This window comes from Schistocerca americana, chromosome 10 (assembly GCF_021461395.2).
Source record: "Schistocerca americana isolate TAMUIC-IGC-003095 chromosome 10, iqSchAmer2.1, whole genome shotgun sequence".
NCBI classification, from domain to species: domain Eukaryota; kingdom Metazoa; phylum Arthropoda; class Insecta; order Orthoptera; family Acrididae; genus Schistocerca; species Schistocerca americana.
In genome coordinates, this window is record NC_060128.1 from 155,020,841 (window position 1) to 155,031,578 (window position 10,738).

Here is a 10,738-nt window from a genome sequence, read left to right on the forward strand (position 1 = left end):
TCGGCTTCGACAGCCTTAGATGGGTTGAAATATTCCTGATGCTCTGTTTCTCAGGTGACACCCTACGACTAGTCTACTACCGGAATCACTGAGTTCCTCAGTCCGGCCCATCCTGCTATTACTGCTTCTTAACACACTACAAAATGCATTATATAATGGTAAGACAGATATTTAGGAACCAGATTTTAAATTGTAAGACATTTCCAAAAGCAGGTGTGGACTCTGACCACAATCTATTGGTTATGAACTGTAGATTGAATCTGAAGAAACTACAAAAAGGTGGGAATTTAAGGAGGTGGGACCTGGATAAACTGAAAGAACCAGAGGTTGTACAGAGTTTAAGGGAGACCATAAGGAACAGCATAAGGGAACAATTCACAGGAATGGGGGAAAGAAATACAGTACAAGAAGAATAGGCAGCTTTGAGGGATGAAATACTGAAGGCAGCAGAGGATCAAATAGGTAAAAAGACGAGGGCTAGTAGAAACCCTTGGGTAACAGAAGAAATGTTGAATTTAATTAATGCAAGGAGAAAATATAAAAATGTAGTAAATGAAGCAGGCAAAAAGGAATACAAACGTCTCAAAAATGAGATCGACAGGAAGTGCAAAATGGCTAAGCAGGGATGGCTAGAGGACAAATGTAAGGATGTAGAGGCTTATCTCACGAGGGGTAAGATAGATACTGCCTACAGGAAAATTAAAGAGACCTTTGGAGAAAAGAGAACCACTTGTATGAATATCAAGAGCTCAGATGGAACCCCAGTTCTAAGCAAAGAAGGGAAAGCAGAAAGGTGGAAGGAGTATATAGAGGGTCTGTACAAAGGCGATGTACTTGAGGAAAATATTATGGAAATGGAAGAGAATGTAGATGAAGGTGAAATGGGAGATACGATACTGCGTGAAGAGCTTGACAGAGCACTGAAAGACCCGAGTCGAAACAAGGCCCCGGGAGTAGACAGCATTCCATTAGAACTACTGACGGCCTTGGGGGAGCCAGTCCAGACGAAACTCTATCATCTGGTGAGCAAGATGTATGAGACAGGCGAAAAACCCTCAGACTTCAAGAAGAATATAATAATTCCAATCCCAAAGAAAGCAGATGTTGACAGATGTGAAAATTACCGAACTATCAGTTTAATAAGTCACAGCTGCAAAATACTAACGCGAATTCTTTACAGACGAATGGAAAAACTGGTAGAAGCCGACCTGGGGGAAGATCAGTTTGGATTCCGTAGAAATATTGGAACACGTGATGCAACACTGACCCTACGACTTCTCTTGCAAGAAAGATTAAGGAAAGGCAAACCTACGTTTCTAGCATTTGTAGACTTAGAGAAAGCTTTTGACAATGTTGACTGGAATGCTCTCTTTCAAATTCTAAAGGTGGCAGGGGTAAAATACAGGGAGCGAAAGGCTATTTACAATTTGTACAGAAACTAGATGGCAGTTATAAGAGTCGAGGGGTATGAATGAGAAGCAGTGGTTGGGAAGGGAGTTACTCAGGGTTGTAGCCTCTCCCCGATGTTATTCAATCTGTATATTGAGCAAGCAGTAAAGGAAACAAAAGAAAAATTCGGAGTAGGTATTATAATCCATTGTAATTCTGTCAGAGACAGCAAAGGACCCGGAAGAGCAGTTGAACGGAATGGACAGTGTCTTGAAAGGAGGATACAAGATGAACATCAACAAAAGCAAAACGAGGATAATGGAATGTAGTCGAATTAAGTCGGGTGATGCTGAGGGAATTAGATTAGGAAATGAGACACTTAAAGTAGTAAAGGAGTATTGCTGTTTGGGGAGCAAAATAACTGATGATGGTCAAAGCAGAGACGATATAAAATGTATACTGGCAATTGCAAGGCAAGCGTTTCTGAAGAAGAACAATTTGTTAACATCGAGTATAGATTTAAATGTCAGGAAGTCGTTTCTGAAACTATTTGCATGGAGTGTTGCCGTGTATGGAAGTGAAACGTGGACGATAAATAGTTTAGACAAGAAGAGAATAGAAGCTTTCGAAATGTGGTGTTACAGAAGAATGCTGAAGATTAGATGGGTAGATCACATAACTAATGAGGAGGTATTGAATAGAATTGGGGAGAAGAAGAGCTTGTGGCTCATCTTGACTAGAAGAAGGGATCGGTTGGTAGGACATGTTCTGAGACATCGAGGGATCACCAATTTAGTATTGGAGGGCAGCGTGTAGGGCAAAAATCGAAGAGGGAGACCAAGAGATGAATACACTAAGCAGATTCAGAAGGATGTAGGCTGCAGTAGGTACTGGGAGATGAAGAAGCTTGCACAGGATAGAGTAGCATGGAGAGCTGCATCAAACCAGTCTCAGGACTGAAGACCACAACAACAACACTCGTTTATTACTAGTGGTCTGCTTCTCGTGGCATCTAGAGGCCAATTCCGCATCAGAGAGGCGTGTCGTGTACTTTTGATGAGATTGTCCTCAAATTTTCAGACGTGTGCTTCGTAATAACGTGCTTCTCTGAACTGAGATTTCGTGGCTGTTTTGCTAAAGCGAGGTATTAAGCACTGATGTGAAAAAATTAGTACGAGGGTAATCCCAAAAGTAAGGTCTCCTATTTTTTATAAGTACACTACTGGCCATTAAAGTTGCTACACCAAGAAGAAATGCAGATGATAAACGGGTATTCATTGGACAAATATATTATTCTAGAACTGACATGTGATTACAAAAAAAATGGTTCAAATGGCTCTGAGCACTATGGGACTTAACTTCTGAGGTCATCAGTCCCCTAGAACTTAGAACTACTTAAACCTAACTAACCTAAGGACATCACAAACATCCACGCCCGAGGCAGGATTCGAACCTGCGGCCGTAGCGGTCGCGCTGTTCCAGACTGTAGCACCTAGAACCGCTCGGCCACACCGGCCGGCCATGTGATTACATTTTCACGCAATTAGGGTGCATAGATCGTGAGAAATCAGTATCCAGAACAACCACCTCTGGCCGTAATAACGTCAAACAGAGCTTGGACGGAGTGTACAGGTACAATTGCCCATGCAGCTTCAACACGATACCACAGTTCGTCAAGAGTAGTGACTGGCGTATTGTGACGAGCCAGTTGCTCGGCCACCATTGACCAGACGTTTTCAATTGCTGAGAGATCTGGAGAATGTGTTGGACAGGGCAGCAGTCGAACATTTTCTGTATCCAGAAAGGCCCGTTCAGAACCTGCAACATGCAGTCGTGCATTATCCTGCTGAAATGTAGGGTTTCGCAGGGATCGAATGAAGGGTAGAGCCACGGGTCGTAAGACATCTGAAATGTAACGTCCACTGTTCAAAGTGCCGTCAATGCGACCAAGAGGTGATCGAGACGTGTAACCGATGACACCCCATACCATCACGTCGGGTGACACGCCTGTATGAGGATGACGACTACACGCTTCCAATGTGCGTTTACCGCGATGTCGCCAAACACAGACGCGACCATCATGATGCTGTAAACAGAACCTGGATTCATTCGAAAAAATGACGTTTTGCTATTCGCGCACCCAGGTTCGTCGTTGAGTACACCATCACAGGCGCTCCTGTCTGTGATGCAGCGTCAAGGGTAACAGCAGCCGTGGTCTCCGAGCTGATAGTCCATGCTGCTGCAAACGTCGTCGAACTGTTCGTGCAGATGGTTGTTGTCTTGCAAACGTCCCCACCTGTTAACTCAGGTATCGAGACGTGGATGCACGATCCGTTACAGCCATGCGGATAAAATGTCTGTCATCTTGACTGCTAGTTGTACGAAGCCGTTGAGATCCAGCACGGCGTTCCGTATTACCCTCCTGAACCCACCGATTCCATATTCTGCTAACAGTCATTGGATCTCGACCAACGCGAGCAGCAATGTCGCGATACGATAAACCGCAATCGCGACAGGATACAATCCGACCTTTATTAAAGTCTGAAACGTGATGATACGCATTTCTCCTCCTTACACGTGGCGTCACAACAACGTTTCACCAAGCATCGCCGGTCAACTGCTGTTTGTGTATGAGAAATCGGATGGAAACTTTCCTCATGTCAGCAGGTTGTAGGTGTCGGCACCGGCGCCAACCCTGTATGAATGCTCTGGAAAGCTAATCACTTGCATATCACAGCAGCTTCTTCGTGTCGTTTAAATTTCGCGTCTGTAGCACGTCATCTTCGTGGTGTACCACTTTTAATGGCCAGTAGTGTACATAGACCTGCTTATCTCTACAATGGTTTACATCAGTTTACAGCTTGAACATTTAGCTATTTTTCGACGTAATCACCATTTCTGTCGATGCGTTTTTGTAGACGCTGAGGCACTTTTTGTATGCCCGTGTCATACTAACTCGCTGCCATGCTGTTCAGAAAGTTATGAACGTCTTCTTTCACCTCGTCGTCGGAGCTGAATCGCTTACCGACCGAATGTTCTTTTAAGCTAGGGAAAGGTGCGAAGTCAGAACTGTAGGGTGGGTGGGTGATTATGTTCGACTGAAATTGTTGCAGGAGATCAACGGTTTGCCGAGCGATGTGTGGGTGAGCGCTGTCATGGAGTATGTGTATGGTATGCCCTTGCTGAACATTCCTCTTCTCCGGTTCTGAGTTGCCCGTTTGAGTTTTTTCAGAGTCTCACAGTACCTGTCAGCGTTAATTGTGGTCCCAGTGGGCATAAAGTCGACCAACAATACCCCTTTCCGATCCGAAAAGACGGTAGTCATGACTTTACCGGCAGACAGTGTTTGTTTGAATTTCCGCGGTTTTGGCGAAGAAGGAAGCCGCCACTGGCGTGATTGTTGCTTGGTCTCAGGTGTACAGTGGTATGCCCAGGTTTCGTCACCCGTGACAATTGAGTCCAGAAAGTTGTCCTGTTCGGCTGCAGGGCGGCGAAGAAATGCGCGGGAAGCATCAACTCGTTGCCGCAAGTGGTCCTCAGTCAGTATGCGTGGCACACATCTTGCGCACGCCTTCCGGTAGTTCAATGTTTCCGTTAAAACTCTGTGAGCGGTGCTTCGGGAAACCTCAGGAACCAACGTGCAGAGATCATCCGGGGTGATCCGCCGATCTTCCCGCATGCTTTGCTCAACCTTCAACACTGTCTCCTCAGAAATTGACGGTCTCCCGCTCTTTTGTTCGTCGTGAATTTCGGACCGACCGGCTGCAAACTCTCTACACCACTTACGAACATTTTTGACATGCATGCACGACTCACCATACACTTCCGTCAATTGGCGATGGATTTCAATCGGCGCAGGGCCCTTTGCGTTCAAAAACCGAATACCTGCTCGCAATTCGCACTTGGGGTAACATCCAACGGGAGCTCCATCTCAATGGCTGGCAAGGCAAGACAGTGCCTCAGCGCGGCGTGCGCATGTTTACACACAGCGGGTGAAGCACTCTTCATAACAGTGTGACCAACTGCTACACAAACAGAGTTCTGTACTTATTAAAAAAAAAAAAAAAAGAGAGACCTTACTTTTGGGAGTACCCTCGTATTATTATTATTACGAGGGTAAGTGAATTATTATCCGCAATTTAGTTATACTTTTGTTTATTTTGGTAGTACTGTCGTTTTACGTTGATGTCGCATGCTTTGTTTATTTATTGTTATATCCTTGCATTTTAAAGCTAATAGGTTAGTTTCGTTAACGCTGTCGTGCTGTTAATCATGGCTGCTCCGCTGTCTATTTGCACCAAAGAAGGGCAACGTTCAGTGATCCGTTTTTTGTGGTCGGAAGGCGTATCAGGCGCCGAAATTCATCGAAGACTTTCGGTACAGTACGGGAACAGTGTTTTGCCACAGCGGAGTGCCTACGAATGGATTGAAAAATTCCGAAATGGTTGCACAAGTGTTACGCACGATGAAGGAGCCGAATGACCGTTTACCTCCACAAATGAAGAAACCACTGAGCGTTCACGTGAAATGATACTCTTAGACAGACGATTAATTATTGACGAAGTGGCACATCGTCTGCAAATTAGTCACGGTTCTGCCTACGAAATCATCCACAATAGACTTAGATTTCATAAAGTTTGTGCAAGATGGGTCCCAAAATAACTCACGCAGTTCCATAAACAAACGAGCTTGGACATCTGCAAAAAACATTTGGATCGCTATGGTAACGAAGGGGACAACATCTTAGACAGGATCATTACTCGTGACGAAATATGGATCCATCATTACGAGCCGGAGAGTAAACAGCAGAGTATGGAATGGAAACATCCAAATTCGCCGTACAAGAAAAAGTTCAAGACCCAACCGTCCGCAGGAAAACTGATGCTTTTTTGGGACTCACGAGGTCCAGTACTGGAACACTATGGCGAAAGGGGCACAACAATAAACAGTGTACGTTACAGTGAGATGCTAACCGCCAGGCTAAAGCCTGCAATTCGAAGCAAACACAGAGGATTGCTGTCAAAATATGTTGTGTTGTTGCACGACAGTGCCCGTCCGCATACTGCTGCACACATTGCTGAAACGCTCCAGAAACTCAAATTTGAAGTACTGGATCATCCTCCATATAGTACCAATCTTGCCTCTTCTATCACTTGTTTGGTCCACTCAAACAGGCATTAAGCGGCACTCGATTTACCTCGGATGAAGCAGTGCAAGAAGCCGTGCATTCCCGGCTCGCAGCTCAACCGAGAATCTTCCTTTATGCGGGCATCAGGAAGCTTGTACAACGATGGACCAATTGCGTTGAAACGCAAGGAGACTATATCGAAAAGTGATGTTCTTGTAAGTTTCCTATTTGATTACAATAAAATTTTATAACTACTTTGCGGATAATAACTGACTTACCCTCGTCTTTATAATATTAAGATATTTTATATTCTTAATTTTTATTATTGCTAAGCACTTAGTATTCAGTGACACGTTAATACTGGTGGTGACGGCAAGTTATGTTTGGCGTGGATTGTGGAAGGGGGAGAGAGATAATAACGAACCTTGACCACTACTATCGGAGAAAAATGCAGAGTAAGTGGAGTAGTATCCGTGCATAAAATTTCTCAATTCCACTTAGTACTACTATATGTACAGCAAAAAATAAAAAGCGCAGAAAATGCACTTTCCTGCACGTACACGCCACAATTTTCGAAACACTCTAGGCGATAAATGTGGTACCTTGAAATGTAACTGCCACAGCTGATTAGTATTGAAATACACAATACTCTGAATTAGTGTAGCATCCGATACATGCATATTTTTCTAGTTATAGGTAGTCTTTTATGGATTTTGGGAATGTCGCATAGTTTTGAGTAGGTAGTGGACTATTTTGGTTGATAATTAGATTCTTTAGTTTCATATTGTATTAAGATTTCGGAATTGGCCAAGTTAATGTCAAATAATGCGTAAGCTTGGGGTACTTCACTGTTCTCATTATAGAAACCAACGCATTTTAGATAAAATTTGTGTGTTTTGTAAAAACTAAAATGGATTATGAATTTAGCTACAAGCTAAACTTCCAGATTTATGTGGACCAGTGTTGAAACCTGACGTGAGTATAAATTACGACATTTCAAAAAATCTACCCAATGTAAAATTTTAAGCAGCGTCACCGAATTTTTGTAAAAGACAACACAAGTTTCCAAGAAAAATAAAGTATGAAGTATTGTAAAAATTAATAAATATTGTTGAATTCTTGTAATGAGGAGTAATTTACTGTAAAGGAATTAAACAATAGTGTCATTTTCAACTGGACTGATATACCTCTATAAAATAGTATGAATGCAATGGGTGCTATGTGGCTCTTTTTGTTACTTAGGGAGGAAATTAGGAGATAAGCGTTTGATGTCCTGTCGACAATGAGGTCGTTAGAGACGGAGCACAAGCTCGGTTTTGGGAAGGATGGGTCAGGAAATCGGCCGTGTCCTTTGAAAGGATCCATCACGGCATTTGCCTGAAGCGATCTAGGGAAGTCACGGAAAACCTAAATCTGGATGGCCGGACGCGGGTTTGAACCGTCATCCTCCCGAATGCGAGTCCAGTGTGCTACCAACTGCGCCACCTCGCTCGGTGTTTTACTCAGCAGTGCAATAGTAAAGTTTGACTGTATATATTCTCCTGGCGCAATACACAGAAAAAAAATATTTGCGAAAGACCCAAGACGAATCTCATGAAAGTATTATACGCACATCAAAAAAAGTTTTGCATCACTTCGGTTCCGAGAGTTACGGAACCTGCACAGAAAATTGGAATACAAATCAAAATAAACATCCTTTCCGCCCTGTTCATTGCTCATGAAAACCACACATTGCATGTTGTACGACCATACAGCGAGACCTTCAGAGGTGGTGGTCCAGACTGCTGTACGCACCGATACCTCTAATACAGAGTAGCAAATCTTCTTCCATTGATGCATGCCTGTATTCGTCGTGGCATACCATCTACAAGTTCATCAAGGCACTGTTGGTCCAGATTGTCCCACTCATCAACGGCGATTCGGCGCAGATCCCTCAAGATGGTGGGTCACGTCATCCATAAATAGCCATTTTCAATCTATCCCAGTCATGTTTGATAGGATTAATGTCTGTAGAACATGCTGGCCACTCTAGTCGAACGATGTCGTTATCCTGAAGGAAGTCATTCACAAGATGTGCACGATGGGGGCGCGAATTGTCGTCCATGAAGACGAATGCCTCGCCAATATGCTGCCGATATGGTTGCACTATCAATCGGAGGGTGGTATTCACGTATCGTACAGCCGTAACGGCGCCTTCCATGACCACCAGCGGCGTACGTCGGCCCCACATAATGCCACCCCAAAACAGCAGGGAACCTCCACCTTGCTGCACTCGCTGGACAGTGTGTCTAAGGCGTTCAGCCTGACTGGGCTACCTCCAAACAAGTCTCTGACGATCTTCTGGTTGAAGGCATATATGACACTCATCGGTGAAGAGAATGTGACGCCAATCCTGAGCGGTCCATTTGGTATGCTGTTGGGGCCGTACCATGCTGCATGGTGTCTTGGTTGCAAAGATAGACCTCGCCATGGACGTCGGGAGTGAAGTTGCGCATCATCCAGACTATTGTGCACAGTTTGAGCCGTAACACGATGTCCTGTGGCTGCAAGAAAAGCACTGTTCAACATGGTGGCGTTGCTGTCAGGGTTGCTCCAAGCCATAATTCGTAAGTAACGTTCATCCACAGCGAGGCATGTCATCGACAATTCCTCTCTCTCTGTATCTTCTCCATGTCCGAACAACATCGATTTGGTTCACTCCGAGACGCCTGGATACTTTCCATATTGTGAGCCCTTCCTGGCAGAAAGTAACAATGGGGACGCGATCGAACCACGGCGTTGACCGTCTAGGCACGGTTGAACTACAGACAACACCAGCCGTGTGTCTCCTTTCTGGTGGAATGACTGGAACTGATCGGCTGTCGGACCCCCTCCGTCTAATAGGCGCTGCTCATGCATGGTTGTTTACATCTTTGGGCAGGTTAAGTGACATCGCTGAAGAGTCAGAGGGACTGTGTCTGTGATACAATATCCACAGTCAACGTCTGTCTCCAGGAGTTCTGGTATCCGAGGTGATGCAAAACTTTTTTTGATGTGTGTACTTACGATTTGCTGCCCCCAAGACAGACATGTAGTGTTAAAAATATAATATTTGTACCCTTATATTCCCTCGCTCTCCCCCTCCCCCCCAAATAATTTAAGAAAATTTATTTATTTTGAGTTTAGGAGATGGACAAAAAAATGGAAACTCCAGAAACACAACACATTACCATTCTTAATACGGTGTAGGAAGCCCGTTGGCATTCGAACAACTTCCAGTCGTCTCGGAATGGATAAATAAATGTCCTGTATGATTTTTAAGAACTCTTACACAGTTGTTTGTGCAAAGTAGTGGCAATGTCAGGCAACGACGATGGAGGTGAATAACGATAACGCACCCTTCTCTCCAAAGTAGACCACAAAGGCTTAGTGGTATTGAGATATGGCGAATGTGGTGGGTGCTCACAAAACCAGTTCTGGACGATGCAAGCTGTGTGAACAGATGCTCTGTCATCTTGGAACGCATAATCACCATTGGGGAACAAACGCTGTACCATGGGATGGACCTTGTCAGCCAAAATGGTCACATTATTCTTGGCAATAAATGCGACCTTGCAGAGCAACGAAGGGGACCGTGAAATATCACGATGTAGCTGCCCAAATCATCACTGAACCCTCGTCATATTTCATTCTTGGAACGTAAACTCGTCCAGAAGTTGGAAACAGTGTGAAACAAGATTCATCCTATCGTATGACTTTCTTCCACTGCACCATAGTCCAGTCTTTATGTCTTCGGCATCAGGTTTCCCTCTTTTGGGCATTTTTATCACTGACATGTAGCTCTGGAATTCCAAATCGACCTGCAATTCCCGGCTAATGGAGCTCCCTTCGTTTGTTTTTCGTGCTGACAAGGTTACGGAGTGTGAGTTTCAGTTTTGCAGTGACTTTCGCAGCTGTCGTCGTCTTACGAGGTGCTATCCAAAATTTTCGGGACTGGTGCTGCCATCTGTTGAAAACTTTACCTTTGGACTAATGGTCACCATCACCTTTGGAGTAGTTCCCATTCGCATGTATGTACCGGTCCCAGCGCTTCTGCCACTGGTCAAACGTTTTCTGAAAGTCCTGTTCTTTGAGGGTGTTTATTACAGCCAGTGATGATTCTTGAATCGTCTCTAGAGTGTCGAGCCGACGGCGTTTCAACGTGAGTTTCAGTTTTGGGAATAGCGCGAAGTTGCAACGTGT